This window comes from Phodopus roborovskii, unplaced genomic scaffold (genome assembly GCF_943737965.1).
Source record: "Phodopus roborovskii unplaced genomic scaffold, PHOROB, whole genome shotgun sequence".
NCBI classification, from domain to species: Eukaryota; Metazoa; Chordata; class Mammalia; order Rodentia; family Cricetidae; genus Phodopus; species Phodopus roborovskii.
This window is the reverse complement of record NW_026125136.1, coordinates 39,871-60,494: the sequence shown is the minus strand read 5'-3', so window position 1 is coordinate 60,494 and position 20,624 is coordinate 39,871. Positions and strand designations below refer to the sequence as shown.

General features: G+C 45.1%; 1 pseudogene; it reads left to right on the top strand.

The window, feature by feature from the left end:
• Positions 1–2,972: 2,972 nt before the first annotated feature.
• Positions 2,973–6,071, top strand: LOC127226072 (putative ATP-dependent RNA helicase Pl10; annotated as a pseudogene).
• Positions 6,072–20,624: the final 14,553 nt, after the last annotated feature.

Genomic DNA, 20,624 nt, shown 5'->3' with positions numbered 1-20,624 from the left:
CCAATCTTTCCCACTTCACATTAAAGAAAGAACTCTGGGGTTTTACACTGTTACCTGTTATGCGACAGAGCCTTTTAAGGACATTTCAAGAGATTTTTTCCTATAAATAGTTTTTTGAGTTTTTTGGGGTTTTTATTTTTTTGTTTTGTTTTTTTTGTTTTTGTTTTGTTTTTTTTGTTTTTTTGCATTGGGTGTAAAAGAATGTTTATCATGTTTTTTGCTTAAGTGACTTTAGGACAAATTAATTAAAAGTCCTAAACTCTGACCAAAAAAAAAAAAGAAAGAAAGAAAAGAAAAAAAGAAAGGCTAGCTAGCCAGGCATCAGTGGCACATGCCTTTAATCCCAGCACTTGGGAGGCATAGGCAGGCAGATCAAGACTAGCAGGGTCTACAGAGCTCCAAAGCAATACAGAGAAACCCTGTCTTGAAAACAAACCAAAAGAACAAAAAAACAAAAACAAAAAAACAAAAACAACCCCCTCAACTCCCCCCCCCCTCAAAAAACTCAAAAACCAAAAAGGGTTGAAGGAGGAGTATCAAACAGGCATTCTTGTCACTTTTATTATGGTTTAGAATTCAGAACAAGACATGCTTTTATGACTCCTTTCAGATTATTATTTTTATACTTTGGGTTTTTCTTATGTTGTTCAGCAAGACAGAACTCATGGTGTTTTTACAACCCAATGACAGAAATGCCACCCATCACCTCATATTCAAAGGAAGGGGAAGAGCAAATCATGAAATTGTTGAGTGCTAATCTGGAAAGCTACCTATCTGGAATTCAACACTCATAACAGGAGCTAGCTTATTTGGAGGAAGATAATTTTTAAATTGATTTGGAGAGTTATAAGGCAAAATATTTAATGAAATCCCTCATCATGAAATCAAAATGGGGAGAAAGAAAGCACTTTCACCAGTGAAGGTTCATGGCACTAACATTAGTAAAAGAGCAAGGATATTTAAAATAAAGTCCCTCAGGGGCATCTCCCCTGATTTTCAGTGTTATTATATGCATGCCCAACTTTTAGTTGTTACCATTTCTTTCATATACTGAAAAATACTAAATCTGGTTTGATGTTTTCATAGTCCGTGTTGGTATCAGTTAAGTTCTCTCTGTTCTCAGTAACTTTAAAAAAAAATCCATTTTAAAATGGCATAAAGATACAACAGGAGTCGTAGTTCAGAGGACCAAATGAGACTGCCCGGCCCTCGCCTTTTTTTTTTTTTTTTTTTTTTTTTTCTGAGACAGGGTTTCTCTGTAGCTTTGGAACCTATCCTGGAACTAGCTCTGTAGATCTGCCTGCTTCTGCCTCCGGAGTGATGGGTAAAGGCCTCCACCAACGCCCGGCTAGACTGCCATATTTTAAATTAACACCTTTCTATAGAGCGGAAGCAAGATGTACAAAGTCTAATTAGTAAATAAACCAATAGTGAGCTTTTCTGTTACAGTTATTAAAACTCTTAAAATTTAGCTCACGCCTTTAATCCCAGCACTTGGGAGGCAGATGCAGGAGGATCTCTGTGACCTCGAGACAAGCCTGGTCTACAGAGTTAGTTCCAGGACAGGCTCCAAAGCAATACAGAGAAACCCTGTCTTGAAAAACCAAAACCAAACACTTAAAATGTAGATGCCTGCTTTTTTTGTTTTGTTTTGTTTTGGTACATGTACTGCTTGGATACAGAAGCCCATGAACGCCAGTAGGAAGCATTGGATCCCCCTGGAACTAAAGTTAACAGCTACTGTGAGCCACGAGATGTGCGTGCTGGAAAACTAAGCAGCCCCTTCTTGTGCAAGAGATGTAAGTTCCAGTTCTTAAATAGCATTACATAAAAACCAGCACACGTTTCAAACAAAACCCTTCCTTAGGCCCGGGAAGGAAATGCACATCAGTAACCACTATTTGGCCCAAGTAAGTTGGGAGTTACTACACAACACGCAAGCCCCCTCTCCTCGCCGCATACCAAGCAGGATGGCGGGGGTGAGGGGATTCTCCTTTATGCACCGCAGGCTGCAAGAGCAGGGCCCACACCGCTGGCTGTCGCTGGTGACCCGGGCAGCCGGCTTCAGTGTCACTTAGTCTGTCGCCCCGGCCTGCAGGCTGGCAGGTCCGAGCTCCAGCATTCTGTCCTTACCTGGTCCTCAGGGAAGCACATTCTTTACCCGCCCCTTACCTCCCCCAACCCCACCCGGGCCGCCAACCGCCCTTTCCCCTGCCCCACCCCCACTCCGAACCCTGTGTGCGAGCAACCGTTTCCCGCCGCACAAAATGGCCACTGGGCGGGACACCCGTGGCCACGTGACCCGCCGCCGGCTCCTCTCCACGTGCGGCGTCCCGCTCCTCCGGACTCCAGCGAGGCGGCCCTCGGCGGGAGCGAGACCTAGTTAGGCCGGACAAGTCCCGCGGCCTGGCGGCGCACTGCAGGGAAAGGCAGGGCGCAAAACAAAAACCAACCAAGCAAAAACCCCAAACCACAAAAGCCACTGCGAGCAACCGGGGGCCAAGCGGCCTACAGCGGCACTGGGAGCCTGACTGCCAGAGGGGCGGAGTTCTCGCGAGATCTTGAGACCGTCCAAGACCAGGGCCTCCGGCGGAGCACGGGGAGAACCGGGGTTGAGGCGAAGACGGGACGGACGTCCGGGCTCTGGGCCGCGCGCGGGCCGCCTCGCCCACCTGAGTCCTCGGTGAACTCAGGCGTGTGCCGCTCTGTAAGCCTGCGACGGCGGCGGGGCCCATGACCATGTGGTCGGCCATGGCGCGCCAGGCCTGACCCGGAAGTCTCGCGAGATCAGGACTCGGCCTGCGGCGGCGGTGGCGGCGGCGGCGGGGCGGAGCCATAGCGCTAGGGTTAAGAGGCCCGCGCGGTGCAGGCGGCGTAGCCATCTTCGGGGGACGACGAGCTCGCCCTCCTCCCCGCGAGGACCCGCGTAGCTCGGCAGAGGCAGGCGCCGGCTGTCGTGTCCGCAGTCGTCCGGGATGAGTCATGTGGCGGAGGAAGACGAGCTCGGGCTGGACCAGCAGTTGGCCGGGCTGGACCTGAACTCTGCCCCGGACAGCCAGGGCGGCGGCGGCGGCGGCGGGGGCGGCGGAGGCGGCGGCGGCGCAGGGGCAGGAGCAGGCGCCACCAGCAAAGGGCGCTACATCCCTCCTCACCTCCGCAACCGGGAGGCGGCGGCGGCGGCGGCGGCGAAGGCGGCCTACGACAAAGACGGCGGCGCACGGTGGAGTAAAGACAAGGACGCCTACAGCAGCTTCGGCTCCCGGAGCGACGCGAGGGCCAAGTCCGGCTTCTTCGGCGGCGACCGTGGGGCCGGCTCGAGGGGGAGGTTTGACTCGGACCGGGGGCCCCGGAGTGAGTACGAGGGCCCCGGCGGCCGCGGCGGGAGGAGCGGCTTCGGCAAGTTTGAACGCGGTGGCGGCAGCAGCCGCTGGTGCGACAAGGCGGACGAGGACGACTGGTCCAAGCCGCTGCCGCCCAGCGAGCGCCTGGAGCAGGAGCTCTTCTCCGGAGGCAACACGGGCATCAACTTTGAGAAGTACGACGACATCCCGGTCGAGGCGACGGGGAACAACTGCCCCCCGCACATCGAAAGCTTCAGCGACGTGGAGATGGGGGAGATCATCATGGGCAACATCGAGCTCACCCGCTACACGCGCCCGACCCCCGTGCAGAAGCACGCCATCCCCATCATCAAGGAGAAGAGGGACTTGATGGCTTGTGCCCAGACGGGGTCCGGGAAGACGGCGGCGTTTCTCTTGCCCATCCTGAGTCAGATCTACACGGACGGACCCGGCGAGGCCTTGCGGGCCGTGGAAGGAGAACGGCAAGTACGGGCGTCGCAAACAGTACCCCATCTCCCTGGTCCTGGCTCCGACCCGAGAACTGGCGGTGCAGATCTACGAGGAGGCCAGGAAGTTCTCGTCACCGCTCTCGGGTTCGCCCCTGTGTGGTGTACGGTGGCGCCGATATCGGTCAGCAGATTCGAGATCTGGAACGTGGATGCCACTTGTTAGTTGCCACCCCGGGACGGCTGGTGGACATGATGGAGCGAGGGAAGATCGGACTAGACTTCTGCAAATACTTGGTGTTAGACGAAGCGGACCGGATGTTGGACATGGGCTTTGAGCCTCAGATACGGAGAATAGTTGAGCAAGACACCATGCCTCCAAAAGGTGTCCGCCACACTATGATGTTTAGTGCCACTTTTCCCAAGGAAATACAGATGCTGGCTCGAGATTTCTTGGATGAATATATCTTTCTGGCCGTGGGACGAGTCGGGTCTACTTCGGAGAACATCACACAGAAAGTCGTGTGGGTAGAAGAAGCAGACAAGCGGTCGTTTCTGCTCGACCTCCTGAATGCAACCGGAAAGGATTCCCTGATACTGGTGTTTGTGGAGACCAAAAAGGGTGCCGATTCTCTGGAGGATTTCTTATACCATGAAGGATATGCTTGTACCAGTATCCATGGAGATCGATCACAGCGAGACAGGGAAGAGGCCCTTCACCAATTCCGATCAGGAAAAAGTCCAATTCTCGTGGCCACAGCAGTAGCGGCAAGAGGACTGGATATTTCCAATGTGAAACATGTCATCAATTTTGACTTGCCTAGTGACATCGAAGAATATGTGCACCGAATTGGTCGTACAGGTCGTGTTGGAAACCTTGGCCTTGCCACCTCGTTCTTCAATGAGAGGAACATAAATATTACCAAAGATTTATTGGATCTTCTCGTTGAAGCTAAGCAAGAAGTGCCATCTTGGCTAGAAAACATGGCTTTTGAACACCATTACAAGGGTGGCAGTCGTGGACGGTCCAAGAGCAGATTTAGCGGAGGGTTTGGTGCCAGAGACTATCGACAAAGTAGCGGTGCCAGCAGTTCCAGCTTCAGCAGCAGCCGGGCTAGCAACAGTCGCAGTGGCGGAGGCAGCCACGGCAGCAGCAGAGGGTTTGGTGGAGGTAGCTATGGAGGCTTTTACAACAGTGATGGATATGGAGGAAATTATAGCTCCCAGGGGGTAGACTGGTGGGGTAACTGAGCCTGTTTTGCCATAGGTCACTCTACCAAAAAATTATGGCAACCACGTGTAACTTAGTCAGACTATACCTTGTATAGTTTCAAGAACTCACAGCACATTGCCTCCTGTGATTCCCCATTGACTATTTTTTAAGGGAGCTGAAAGTCACAAGAAAAGATGAAAGGAGCAACCCAGAAGCCCCATTCACAAGGTGGTTTGAAGACTTGATTGTTGTAGTTTGGCTTAACTCTCCTCTTACCCCATCCTACTCTGCATTTATAACTTCAGGACTAAGGATCATTTGTTTGTTAATGTACTGTACCTTTAACTTTAGACAACTTTTATTCTGATGTCCCGTTGGCTCAGTAATGCTTAAGATATCAAATTGTTTTTAACAAAATAAATTTTCTGAACTTGGGCTAAGAAAACAAATAAAAGGGACTGTCCTTGGTAGCACTCATTATTAGGTACTCTCAGGAAGGCAGGGATGTGGCCCAGGATGAAGGATGGCATTTGGAAATGTATAAATTACAGCCCAGGGGTTCAAGAGCAGTTATGGTTTGAAATATCTGTGTATGTGTACAGTTCTAGTTGCAACTTAGCATGACCAGGAAATGGAATACCGTTTTCCTTTTCCTGTGTACTTTAAATAATCCTTTGTTGGTGGTCATCCTCAGTGACATGTCATGGCAGCTTCTGAGACACCAGTCAGCATTCATGCTTAGTACCACGATGTAGAGGATATGAATGGCTCTGAATAAATGGTAGCAGGAAACCATAGAAGAAATGGTCTATATTCTTTAATTCAAGCAGGTTTTGGAAAGACATGGGTATTGAGTAACTAGAGAATCACTTTCTCTTGTGGGAGGTGTGAAGATAGATAAGAATGAGATATTTGACACTAAAGAACACAGAGAAATAGTTCCTCAATTTGAGCAGGCATTGATGGAATTCCCAACTGTAATGATGGAATTGCAAACAAATGCATGCCTGTTTTCATTTCTACCCATTTGTTGTAGAACTTCATCAATAAACCACTACATCTCACATGGGATCATGTTTATGTTTTTGTTTTGAGACAGGCCCTCATGTTACCCAGGGTAGTCTCTAACTAACTCATCATGTATCTGAGACTGGCCTTGATCTTGTTCTTCCTATCTTCCAAGTACACTTACCACCATACTTGGTGGGATCATGAATTTTTAAATCACACTGTTCATGTAGACAGTTCTCCCCAATATTTTCTCATGTCCTGCTCTATGTCCTAGGACCTCCTACCTATCAAATTACTGTCTCTGAAATAATTAGTTAGATAATAACTGGTTGGATATTATGGAAAAGTTATCTACCATCATTGGTCAGTGAGTGGGTTACATAGTCTACATAAGGCCAGAAACACATGTAGCTGAATATATGTGTGTGTATATGCATGTGTATATATAGCTTAAGTTTGGATAGTTAGATATGCTGTGAATTGTTTCATAAAAGTTTTTCCTATGAGAAAAAAGTCACAGCCAATCCATTATTTACACATGATCCAACCCAAGAATTCTGAATAGTATTGACTCTCAAATTATACTTGCTCATAAAATGATCCAAAATCCTTAGTGGCCCCCATCAATATTAACCATAGTTGTCCCCATAGACCCTCCAGTCTTCAAACCCTCATACCCCCTTACTTTACTTCCCTTATCTTTATGCTGTAATTTCCCTGTTTTCCACTTACGACCTTATTCATATACTACTATTACAGCAAATCCTGGTCAGAGTTCATTTTTCTCCATGAAGCTTGCTTTAAAAGTTGCAGTCCCAATAGTAATGAGAAATAATTATACTTGTCCATTTATGCCTGTTATCTTGAGCTCAGTCATGTAAATGTGGAAATTCTTGCTTTGTTTTAAATTTTCATGTTTTTTGTGTTTTTAAATACTATGTTCCCTTCCCAGTTGTCCTTTGCAACTGCACAAAGTTTATGGTCAGTCTGTGTGGGTTGAATGGAATTCCAGAGAGGCTTTATTCCCCTGATGCGCCTTCAACTACACTTATCTTGGTGGAGTGTTGTAAAACACTTGCACATAAAGTGTGTGTGTAATGAAGTGAGTGAGAGATGGGAAGGTGTCCCCAGGAGAATTGTAGGAGTTGTATACCGCTGATTTGGTGTGTGTTGAGAAGTAATCAAAAATACAGCCTAATTCTACATCAAAAAGAGCAGTTATTCTCCATATACTAGTTATTTCAGATGGCGTCAGTAATGATTTCCTAATATTTTAAATCTTTAAGCTCAGTTTGACAGTACCCTGGAAGCTTGAAGAGCACAGGAAAAGAGATACAAAGACCTCTGAATATTTTCTGATTTAACTGGAAGTTTTTTGAGAATTGAGTCAGGTCACCTAGGACAATTTGTATTCTATTGAAAAAACAAATAAGACAATAGATGATTGTCCCATTTACCCAAGTAGCCCTTGCCAGAGTTAATGAGCCACTGGTCATACTTTACTGTTGGCTAATGTCCACACTTTACTAAGATTCCCTGGTTTTTCCTAGTGTCCTATTCCAGGCTCTGTCTAGGACACTATATTACTTTAATTCAGTAAGTCACCTGAGGTTCCTCCTGGCTGTGACAGTTTCTCAGACATTCCTCATTTCTTCTGACCTTGACAGATATTTTTTTTTTCTTTGCTGGTCAGGTACTTTGCCCCTACAATTAAAAATAGTTGGATTTTTCTTTTTCTCATGATTAGTCTGGGGCTGTGGGTCTTTAGGAGCATGATCACAGGTAAAATGTCATTTTTGTCATGCCAAGGACAGATACTGAAATGTGAAGTATCAGAATTGATAAGGACCTAGATGAACTGGTTGAGGTGGTCAGACCTGGCAGATTTTCCCACTCTGCTGTGTGCCTGATTGTTTTTTCCCCCTCCACAATTTTTGTTCTTGCTTTTGGAGACAGGGTTTCACCAGACTGGTCTTGAACTCTCAACCCTTCTCCCTTTATGCGGAGAACTAAGAGTACAGGTATGTTTCACATCTGCTTTTTTTTCATTCTGCACTTCTAGAAGGCAGTCACCATGTACCACCCATGTTCAAGGCATGGAGAGTGTAGGCTTCACCTTCCCTTCCTTGGCCTTTTCATTTTGTATACATGTGGAACAATGGATGTGTAGAGATTCCATTTATATTCTGAGTTACAACTTTGTTGCTTAAAGGTTGTAAGAAGTCTATGAAATATGAAAGGATGTTTTAATGTTGAGATAGATTATTTTTAAATGTGCAATTATTAATTACTCCCCTGTGGTCAACTTCATGTCTCTTACTTGAGTTCCTTCCATTCACAGAATCTCTTTACCACCATGTTTCCCCTTCTCTACCAAGATAATTGTTGCAGATTCAAGGGCCTGCTGGGACCGAAGCCTATCTGGGGTTCCCTGAACCCATTCCCTTACAAATCAGTCCATACAAACCAACCATGAACTTTGTGCAGTTGCTAAGGGCAATGAAAAAGCAAACATAACATTAAAAGCTTAAAGACTATGAAGGCAAAGCTTTGGTCACTGGGAGCTATTTTAGCTGGTTCCTGTGTCTCTCATACCCATGACATGTGGCTTCTGGGAAGTCAACAAGTACTTACTTATTTTCTGGTGTGTTACTATTTCAGTTCCAGCTGTATATCAGCTTCTTGTTGCAGTGACGGATACCCAAGAGAAAGGGTTTAAAAAGCGGGGAGGCTTATTTTGGCTCACAATTTGATTTCACTATGCAGTTATTCAACCTTTTTGCCTTGAGTCTGTGGCAGTATATCATATTATGTCAGGGGCAGGAGCCTATGGAAGGAAGGCCTGTTCACCCCAGGATTCAATATTCCCTCTGCTCTAGTTTCATTTCTGTTGCTTCAGTGAAAAATCTTAACCAAAAGCAACTTAGTAAAGAAAGGGGTTTACAATTTGTCCATAATTGTAGGGAAATCAAGGCAGGACTTCAGCTAGCCACATCACATTTATAATCAAGAACAGAATAAATGGAGGCTCACTTGCTTGTTATCAAGTCTATTTCTCTAGTGACAGACAATTGAGTTCGGGATTCCTTGCCAGAGAATGTGTTACTCATGGTGGGCTCAATACTTTAATATCAATTAACATATGACATTCCCACAGCAGACATGCCCCGGACCAACTCATTGTAGACAACCCCTCATTGAGACCATCTTCCTGGGGATTCTAGGTTCTGTCAAGATGCCAGTGCTAATCATCATACCCTACTGGGCCCTACCACCTCCCAGCAGTGCAACCGCCTAAGAACCAACCCATCAACACACTCAAGAGCCAAACTATAGCACCTAGTAACTCACTCAGCTATTGCTAGATGGAGTATGTGTTAAGTTCTATCACAGCTCATTTTGCTGTCATGCTCTTGTATAGTTTAATTCTAAGATTCCATCGCCTGTGATACAGTTTTTCCCTTGTAAAAATATAATATCACTAATTGGATGTTTACATTTTCCCTTCTAAATGTTTGTTTCTCTCTATGTAAGGTATTGACATGAAATCTAGAATTCTTCAATCAAGTGCCTGTGCATGTGTAGATAATTCTGGGGGCTTTGTGAAATGTAAACATGGTAAGAAGCAAGGCTCTAAAAGTTAAGTGAGTCTCCATTGGTGTGTCCTATTGTTTATTTTCCTCCCTCCTAGTCCTGTCTACACATCTGACATAAAGCATTGACCTGGGAGCTGAAAAGAAAAAAGGCCTAACATAAATGTGGACAGATACCATAAATTTATGTCTTGGGTGAATACCATGTGTTCTTGCCTCCTCCTTCAGGACTCCCTTGGTCCCTAGTCTGGCTTGAAAAAATGAACTTCTAGGGAGTTTGTGCCTTTTGATCGGCCCACTGATCTAATGTCCATCAGCAGAAGCGCTGTGAGATGCAGAATAAAATAATGAAGTTAATTTGATTTGCACTCCGTGTCCACCCTTAAGATCTGCATGTCTTTGCTGTATTAGATTTCTAATGAGATTCCATTGCCTGCTCTCCTGCTCTCTGTAGGGAGACGGGAGCATCGGGCTGTGGGAGAGGTTCATTTCAGGGAGAGTCCTCCCCACTTACATCCCATCCTTAATGGGTGTAGACCTGCCTGCTCTTGAGTCATAGGGTGATCTCATTTCCCTTCCTGGACTCTGATGGACAAGAAAGTGTGTGGGAAGGGCAGGTGGGGAGCAGTAGCTTCTACTGCAGGGAATTACTTCCAGGGGAAGGAAAGTAGGTTCAGAGGTCAATTCTGGGCTAAGAGGTTACAGCACACCAAGCAGATTTCCCACGCTAGCTAAGCATTGTTCCTGAGACAATGGCACAGTAGTGACTATGTGCCTGGTTCTTAAGTTGCTACCAAAATGTCACACAGGGCTCAGAGAGCTTCTCTAAATCCTTAGATGCTAAGTACCGTCTGAGCAGGACAGAAGTGTAAAGTTGATTTTGGAGAAGCCTACCTGCCTGTCCTTATTCGCAGTTCCTTGACTCCGACTCCTTCCACCACCACCCATCATGAGCCCTTTAAGCCTTTCCCCCAAATGTCCAGCCCTCTGTGTCTTGCCCTGGTGTGTGTCTGTAAGGATTTTTGCCACACCACTGGCTTTATTTCTTCCCTATTTTCCACACTGAAATGTTTAACTTAGGACTTCCAAATGATGTCATTCACTGGGAGTCCATTGCAAAATGATTGCTTCCACTTCAAAAGCTGCTTTTGCCAGGTGTGGTGGTGCACACCTTTAATCCCGACACTTGGGAGACAGAGGCCATCAAATCTGAGTTCAAGACCCTCCAGTGAGTTCCAGGAAAGCCAGGGCTATAAGGCTCTGTTAGAGAAACCCTGTCTCACAAAAGCAAACAACAAATACAAACAAACAAAAAGCTGCATTGGAGAAGTTGTCAAGCATCTTTGCTGAAGGTCTGTGTGGATGGGGGTGCAAGTGCCAGTAATTCACTGTTGGTTCACAAGGTTACTCCCACAATTAAAAGGGTTTGGGACGATTTTAGATGAAGAAGCAGAGCATGGCTTCAGAGCACTCAAATCCCCTAAACCATGGAGGAACAGGAAGGCATGGTGATTGGCATTTCTAGGGGGGAAGGGGTAGTTTATATCTAATCTAAGGTCTTTAAGAGGATTCTATCAGCTGTGGTTTGGCTCTCAGTGGACAGGTGTCTGTATCAGGGAAGCACCATACATAATTCACCACCAGAGAGCCCCAGAACTTAGCAAGAAAGCTAAATTACCTGTCACTTGTATAAAAGGTGTTCCCTGCAGGTCAAGGTTGAAAGCTCCCATGGACCCCAGTGAGGAAGGAGCACATCCATTTGTATTGAAATGTCAGGTGCGTTCCAGTAGACCCAGCAGACACTGTTTACACCATGAATTTGCCCACCTGTTTTGCAGGGCCAATTAATTAACACACTTTGATTCTGACATCAGACTGCTTTTTGAATAATCAGAGGCCTTTGGTGGATGTCACTTCAGTGGTGACAGGGAGGATGGACCGTCTTCTTGTGAAGGGGTAGAGCAGGACTAGGCGTCCTGTCAGAGGAGAGAGCCGCCATAGCTTACACAGAATAGGCAAGCATTCTACCACTACTAGGAATAGAACCCCAGTCCAGTCCTAGGCAGACTGTTTGAGGAACACAGTTTGTGAGAGATAGGTGGGAAGTAGAGGTATGCATGGGGGGGGGGGCGCTGCATCAGGGAGATGGGGTGGGGTTATGTTTCTCTGGGCTAGATTTGGGGAAACCTTTTTGAGGCATCGTGCATGGGTACACGGATTGCCCCTCCTTAGAGTGGTCACTTATATTTCAGAAAGTTTGTTTTTAAAGTGATATAATAGGAACAAGAGATAAGAGGCACACATGGGGGGAGGGGCAGAAAGGGAAAGAATGCAGAGAGGTGGGGGCAGAATTAGAACATTGCTCTTAGAAGTGTTTCTAAATGTATTTTTCAGTGTTTGGTGAGTTTGGTTTTGGTTTTACTATTTTATAGTAGCGTAGCCTGGGAGCAGGGGAGAACGAGCCCACAACTGCAGACAAAACACAAGACTGTCTATAAGACTCTTCTTTTGGAAGCCCGCCTTTCCCATGTGACAATTACAGGCTCCTCGGGAGTGTCTTCAAGCCTGTTCTACCGTCTCAACAATAACATTTAACAGCAAAACTATTTTTTCCAATTGGTCAGAACCCAAACCTTGAATCCTCTTCAGTCTGTCTCTACCTTGTGATAAATCCTGTCTGTCTTATTTTCAGATGGATTTCTAATCACACTTCATCAAGCCCACTATCTCTACCCTGGATCCTGCCAGCTTTGGGTCCCTCCTCTTTTACACCCTCTCCCACCAACTTGCTATTCTCTAGTCAAACAAGGTAGTAGGATTCTGTTAGAGATGGCAAGAGTGTACTGCCCCCTGCTTAAAACCCAACACCAAGGGTAGTTCTTAGTGTGTCTAGGACCCTCACCAGATCAGGCTGATTGATGCTCTGGTCCCCCAGACTGGTCAGCCCACTTTCACTGGGTCACATAAAGCTGCTGTCCTCTGGGCCTTGGCGCTTTTTTTATTTGATTGCCTCAAGTGATCAGTGTCGCCCTCTGTCTCAAATGTTCAGTTTCTCTGAGAGGCCCTCCTTTGATTCTTCCTGTCTGCTGTACTCTCTGCCAGGCTGTAAGACATGCCACCTCCTTAACTTGCACACTGAAGCCCCTAGGATGCAAACTCCCTGAAGACAGGTGCCTCTCCCCAGCAGGGCCTGGGAGACAATAGTGCCCAGCAGCGGTTAACAGAATAAACATGTTACCGAGAAAGTGTAAAACTGTGACTGGATAACTTTTACAATTTATACTTTCGAGAATATATTTTAAAATATGTTAAATGTAATAAAATGTTTTCTTTTTTTGTCATGCAGTTGTGTCCTTTTATAAATGCAATGAATCATGGAGCCTCTCCTTCAACTCAGATAGAGAAAAACCCCAGCACTCTCAAGAAATGCCTCTCCACTCACTCTTGTCAAATCCTTTTCTGACCTCTAACCCCTGGATGCCATTGCAGGCTTGCCTTGTCCAGAAGGCAAACATAAAGCCCAGGTCATTGTTAGTTCTGGCTTTTTTTACATAGCAGAATACATTTTAGATGCAGCCCTGTTGTGGTACATATTAAGATCCTGTTTTACTCAGTGTGGGTTTCAGTATATCATATCATCGTAACAGTTTAAATTGTTGATGTTTCCAGGATGTCATGAATAAAGGAAATATATTATCAGTTTGTATATCACAAATCTCCAGGAAAATGAACACACACACACACACACACACACACACACACACACACCACAAACATACTTTTAAGATTTTCTTTTTGAAATATGTGTATGTGTTTTTGTCATTGTCTTTGTGTGGGTATGTGAACATGGGCAGGTGCCTACAGAAACCAGCAGAGGACATCAGATCCCCTGGAGCTAGAGTTAAAGATAACTGTGAGCCTTTTGATGTGGGTGCTGGGAACTGAACCCAGGTCCTTTGCAAGAGCAATAATACTCTTAACCACTGAGTCATTGATTCAGTCCAAACATATAGTTTACAAAGCATTCAAAGAAGTGTCTTAAAATTAAACCGAGCATACCAAAACAACCCGCCAGAGATACCAAAAAGAATTAGAAGGTGACTGTTTTGGGTGAGAGACTTGTTTCTGACATCTAATATATTTGGCTTTTAAAGCATAAAGACCATGTACTTTTCTTTAATAGACAAACTTTATTTTAGAAAAGATAAAGAAGGTGAAATTTCCAGAGGATGTGGTTTTAGGAAATATAAAGTCCATTTATTTACCTTTTCATTGAAATTATAATAATCCATCTTAGCCCACTCTACTTTTACAGGGGAATCATGGTTATACTGGGTTTGACAAAAAGTTTGTGTAACTTACTGGAAGACAGTAGATGCTAATCTTAAGATCATAATTTACAGGTTTTCTCTTTCAGCAACAATTTTATACTTGCAATCAAGACGGCTGCTGCTTTAAGAAACGAGGGCCTGCATGCAGCTTATGAAGTAATAGATCATATATAAATAGGCTGTTTGCTCTCAGTGCAGATGCCATCATTACTAACTACTTTCAGGCTCTTTGAGAGCTAAATAATTCTGTAATGCATCATTGAACATTTAGTTGCTTCATAGCAGATGGTTTCAGGGGCCCATCTGCTCACAGCAATGTTTTCAACAAGCCCCCTTCACCTTCACCAAGAGGTTCGGAAGCAGCAGGATATTCATCCCCCACCCCAGGTGCTTTCTCTTTCCTCCCATGTGAGGCAAGGAGGCCATTGTGTTTCCCCCAGCCTTAGGAGGAGCTTTGGTGGAGGGCTGATGTGTGAACCAGACTGGTGCAGGAGCCCCTGGCTTCCAACAATTTGTAAATAAATCTGAAGAGTGTGTGTCTCCCCCTCCTCCGTGTGTATGTGTCTGTCTACCTCTGTCTGCATGTGTGTGTGTGTGTGTGTGTGTGTGCGTGTGCGTGCGTGTTCATGTCTCTCTCTCTCTCTCTCTCTCTCTCTCTCTCTCTCTCTGTGTGTGTGTGTTGGTGTGTGTGTAACTGATTGCTTTGTTTTGCCTTCCCAGGCTGTGTTAAATATAAGATATATTCTGTAGTCCACTCTGTTCAGCTATTTCTGCCTGCCCACTCCCCAACCCCCCACCCCCATTATCTTCAGAGGCACAGCCAGCTTCTAGCTGGTTTTCTGGGATGAAGAATACATTCTCCTTGCCTTTGAGGACATGGGGGAGTCCCCTAGGCAAGGTCAGGGTGAACACATGAAATACTGGAAGGCACTCCAGCTAAAACCATATGGATAAGAGCAAACTGAATACAGTATCTGAATGCTGAGGGGATAGTGGGGTAAGCGTTTTGGGAACCAGGCTAGTTTTATTCCACAAATCCCAAATGCCCTATTACCTATGTGATCATGGAAATCTGTAGTCACCACAGGGAAACAGAAGGGGGCAGGTGATGAATAAGACATGCTTGGTGGCTGCCCTGAAAATATGTAGAATTTTCTTTGCCAAATAGGAAGATGAGAAGAAAGACAAAGTTGGTGAAGCAGAAACACAGTAATGAGAAGAGAACATTCTCAGAAGATCATAAGAAATCAATAATTTATTTGGATCAAGCCAGTTGACACTCTGAGACTCAAACTGAACAATGAAAAATCTTCCCGGTAAGTATAGATCTTTAGGGAGATGCTCACACTGTGTGAGCAAAGGGAGCAATGAAGATACTGCTGTTCAGAGACCACAGCTCCTCTCTCCAATGCTTAAAGATGACCAGCATCCTACTCAGAGTATTTGACTTTACTTTTCCAAAGGCACATGTGGATTCAGACCAAGACAGTGAAGGGAAGTTGTAATACTGTCATGTGTCATATTATATGTATGTGTGTAGACATGGATGTTGTGGTGAGGGGTGTGTGTGTGTGTGTTGAAGTCAGAGGCCCCTATCAAGTGTCTTTCTTAGTCACTCTCCATGTTACTTTTTGAGGCATGGTCTCTCTGTGAATCTTGAGACCACTGATTCACTGGATGGGCTACCCAGTGAGCTCAGAGGATCTGTCTGTCTCCGAGCCTCTCCATCTCCCTTCAATGGGAGTGTGAGTGCTGGAAGGTCCAATTCAGGTTCTCATGCATGTATAGCAAACAACTGAACTATTTCCCCAGGCCCCTTTAGGGAATTCAATTACCCTTTATTATCTTTTTATAAGAACACAAAGACATCTGAAAAATTCTGAGACTCTGGCTTGCTGGTGTGTGTCATTCTCCCTATGTGGTTACCATTGGTGTTGTGCTTAGACTCTCACATTACCTCATGTCTTTGTAACAGGCATTTAGTGCAATCCTCCTGATTGCCACAACTGAGACAGGTTTGCGATAGATAGCTACTCCTCAGGATCTTCCTGATTTTTAGCTGAAATTTCTCTGCCAAATGAGTTCTTTCTCACCAACCCCCAGTGTGAAGGAGTGGCCCACCTCAGAAGCCAGAGAGCACAGCTTTGCTGCGGTTGCTGCCATCAATGTCATCTTGATTGTCCTGTCAGGAATAGCCACTGAAATTGACTTTACTGTCACTTCTCTTTTTGCTGTCAAAGCAGGAATGCTACTGTGATGTTTGTTCTACTCAAGAATACTTTAGAAATCATGCAATTGAATCCAACTTTCTCTCCTAGGCATGAATTGCATACTTAAGTCCAGCCAGCACCATCAGCTCTACAAGAAATCCAAATTAAATCCTGTTCCTGGTCTCCAAGTAGTCTATTGTAATAGGAAAGAAGATAGAATCACCTGAAATGAACTAAGACTTGGGGAATGTGCCGCTTAGGAACAAGAACATTCCAGATCAGGATCCAGGAACAGAGAGGCAGGTCCATCAGAAAAGCATTCATCTTGTACTGTCACCGGCCTCTGGTAAGACTCAAAGTTCTTTACATCAGGAGAAAGAAATGGAGAGCTGAAGAGCCTTGAGGATTGGAGTGACTTAAAGAATTTGAGGTTATTTTTCTGTCCTGAAATCAAACCTGGGGACTTACACTAGCTGAGCTTTCTACCACAGAGATACAATTTACATTGACACCAGTGACTAATATTCTTTTGAAAGATTTATTTATTTATGTGTGTGACTGTTTGCCTGTATGTATGTATGTGTGCATGCATGTATGTGCTCCTCATCAGTGTGTGCACATGGAGGCCAGAAGGGGGTGACAGAGTCCCATGGAATTGAAGTTAAAGGCAGCTGTGAGCCATACGACAGGGAGGGACACTCACAGAAGGTGGCAGGATCTACTCTGTCATATGCAGCTCACCAAGACAGAACTGAGTGCAAGACAGCTGCTGGCCGCGAGCCAGGTCTCCCAGGGGCCTGGCTAAGCCAGCCCCCAGGGAGCCAGGGCCTCGGGGCTCTCCAGGGAGCACTAGGGCCTGGTGTAAGTCAGGTCTCTCCAGGGAGCACTAGGGCCTGGTGTAAGTCAGGTCTCTCCAGGGAGCACTAGGGGCCTGGTGTAAGTCAGGTCTCTCCAGGGAGCACTAGGGCCTGGTGTAAGTCAGGTCTCTCCAGGGAGCACTAGGGCCTGGTGTAAGTCAGGTCTCTCCAGGGAGCACTAGGGGCCTGGTGTAAGGGAGTGCTTGTCTCTATTGTTTTACAGCTGAGGGGAAGATACCCAATCAAACTTGGTGCTTGGCTTTGAAAGCTACTAACAGGGCTTTAGCACTACAGGTACTTGGTGATCTCCAAGCAAGCATGGCAGCTCATCCTGCAGTGCCAGCACTCTGGGGGCTGAGGCAGGATTACAGCTGACTTGCGTTCAGACTATACTACATAGTGGGAATGGCAGAAGTTGCTGGAGCAGAAGAGGTCTCGAGGTCTTCACATGAAATAATGGCGATAATGGCAGAAAAATCGCATTCTTCCCAGAGGTGTGGATTCAGAAAAACACATTTTGTCGGTTAGTCTTTTGTCAACTTGACACCAGCTAGAATCATCTGAGAAGACAGATGTTCAGTTGAGAAAATGCCCCATCAGGTTGGCCAGTGAGCGAGCCTTCTTTGGGTCATTTTCTTGGTTGGTGATTGATGAGGGAAGGCCCAGCCCACTCAGGGAGGTATCACCCCTGGACAGGTGGTCCTGGGTGGTGCAAGAAAGAAGGTTGAGCAAGCCATGAGAGCAAGCCAGCGAGCAGCATCCTCCATGGCTCTGCCTTAGGTCCTGCCTGGAGTCCCCTCAGAGATGAACTGTAGTCAGGACATGTAAACCAAGTAAGCCTTTTCCTTTCCAAGTTTCTCCTGGTCATGTTTATCACAATGGTAGAAAGCAAACTAAGGTTCACAGAGTCAGAAGCACTGGTGACTTGCAAGTGTGAATTTAAAAACCTTGTGCTCTTGAGGGACACCAGGAAAGCGGGTGAATTATACAAGCAAGAAAAGACCCAAACTTTGGGCCGTTTCTCTATTAACTTACATACAGCTTGTTGGAATGCAGGGTAGTCAGGTTGGAAAAATCATGCTAGGAAATACCTGCATCGTGCTCTGTCTAAACCAGGCTAGTTGCTACATATTACATCATGCCTTAAACATTTAAAATATAGTATTTTCTCTTTAGTTTTCACACATATTGTAGGTTGAGCAAGCTTCTCCCCTCTTCCTATGTAAGATTTTGTATCCCTTACCATTATCTCCTCTAGCTCTCCTCTGTTCCACAGACAGTCAGTTTCATATTGATTTCCATTTTATGTATGCTAACATGAAATTATTTAACTATATACAATCTAGGAACCACAAATGAGAGAAATTGTACACGTGTCTTCCCAAGACTGGCTTATTCTCTCTTAATATACTGATCTTCAGTTGCATATAGTTTCCCACAAGCAACATAACAGCATTCTTCTTTATGGCTGGAAAGCCTATTGTTACATGCTTATGTGTGTGTGTGTATAATGAGAACACTTAAAATCTACCCTGCGTAGCAATTTCTAAGTGCATCACAGGTTGATTAACTCCAGGAATCATGTTGTCTTCAAGCTCTTCCAAATGTTTTTGTTGTAGTTTGTTTTTGTTTTTGTTTTTTTGGGGGACAGGGTCTCTCTACATAGTTTGGCTCTCCTGTCCTGGGACTCACTGTGTAGACCAGGCTGGCCTCAAACTCACTGAGATACCTGCCTCTGCCTCCTGAGTGCGGGGATTGAAGGCGAGTGCTCTCACAGATACTCCTCCTGTCTGAGATTTTGCATTCCTCACCACTGTCTTCCCCCAAACCCGCAATTTCTGCTCTTTGTTCCCACTGCATTTGCTCACACTTAGCTGAGGTCATATGATCTCTGTGTCATACTAAGTTATGTTTACTTGGTACTATTCTTAGACGATATCAAATTTTGGGAATTATCAACTCCTGTCTTTCTATGTCAGCTTTTGTACTTTATTTGTGCACACAATAAAAGATTTTGTCTTACAAGTATCACTAATAGCCTGTCATGTTATCACCTTCACACGGTTAATTTGCATAGCACTTAAAAGATGTGTCAAAACCACTGTGAGCATACTAAAAGGAATACACCTTCTTTACCAACTTTATTCAAAATGAGCTACATATTTGTGTTTACAGACTACAGATATAAAAATCTAGAAGGAAGCTAGTTAATAAAGAGCCTAATCTTTGGGGTAAAGGCAGTGTGTTAGTGGCCCAGCTGCTTAAATCACAAAATAACAGAAACTCACTATCTCCTGGTTCTGAGACTGGCCGTTAAAATCGTGACTCTGGGTGGATTGCTCTGAGCACTTGATTAGGGACAGAATCTGTTTGAGCCTTTCTCCAAGGGTCTGATAAGGACTGTCTTCCTCTTGCTCTTGACCTTAGGGTCTCGTCCTAAACCTGGAGATCACTGTTTGGGAGAGATTGGATGGCCATCAGGTTTCTTCAAACTGACCCCTTAAATCTTGTGGTTCAAAAAAAAAAATCTATGAACTATGGAAAATGTAAATTCCACAGGAACTATTTTAATTGACTTAAGACCGGGATTGAGTTGCAAGGCAGAGCCTGCAACCTGCCTGCCAGCTGCACTTTGACTGCTCTTTGACCCCTGGGGCTTGCTACTTGAAAGATATCAAGACCTCCATCCCAGGGAAGGAAAGGGTCACTCACTGTCTTTGCAAATCTGAAGACTACCCATGGAGAGGCATTCAGAATAGTCCATCCCCAAACCCTGGGAAAAGGATGTGTGAGAAGTGAGTATTCCCTTATTGTCTATGCCAAGGGGTGCTGGTTTCAGTGAATATATAAGTCTCTCTGCACCTGTAGCTGTAAATAGACCCCTTACAGGCACACAGGCAAATAAGCAGTTTTATAAACAACCAGGCAATTAACCCAATATAGATTTACTTGAATTGTTCAAATAATTCTCATACCAACACCCCCCCCATTCTTTTTATTGGGTGAGATTAGATACCTTATGGTATGGTGTGATAACATGGGACAAAGAACAAAGAATTACATAAAATAAGGATGATATTTCTCATCATCACTGTCCCTGATCAAAACTGTCACTTTGTTGGGGAGAGTCCTAAAGTACTTTTTCTTCCACAAGGCCCTGGATGGATTCCTAGCTCCCACATTGGATGATTCACAGCCACCTAAAACACCCAACTCCCTCTTCTGGCTTCTAGGGGCACCGGAATGCACTTGGCATACCAATATACAGACACACATAAATAAAAATAAAACCTGAAAATGAAAAAAAAAAAAAACAAAAACAAAAAAAAAACTGCTTCTTGGGTCAGTGATTTGGCTCAGCAGGTAAGGGCACTTGCAACTAAGGGGTTTGAGCCCCAGAGCCCACATGGTAGAGGAAGAAAGAACTCCTGCAAGTCCTCTGACCTACACACACACACACACACACACACACACACACACACGAATAAGTATAATTTAAAAAACCCTGCCACTCCTGTCTCAAGCTACTATTGCAACTGCACAGCAAGACTTTGTCTGAAATCAAGGCCCAGACAACCCTTTGCAGAATTTTTCCAGTTTCTACAGAAAGACCTAATTATAT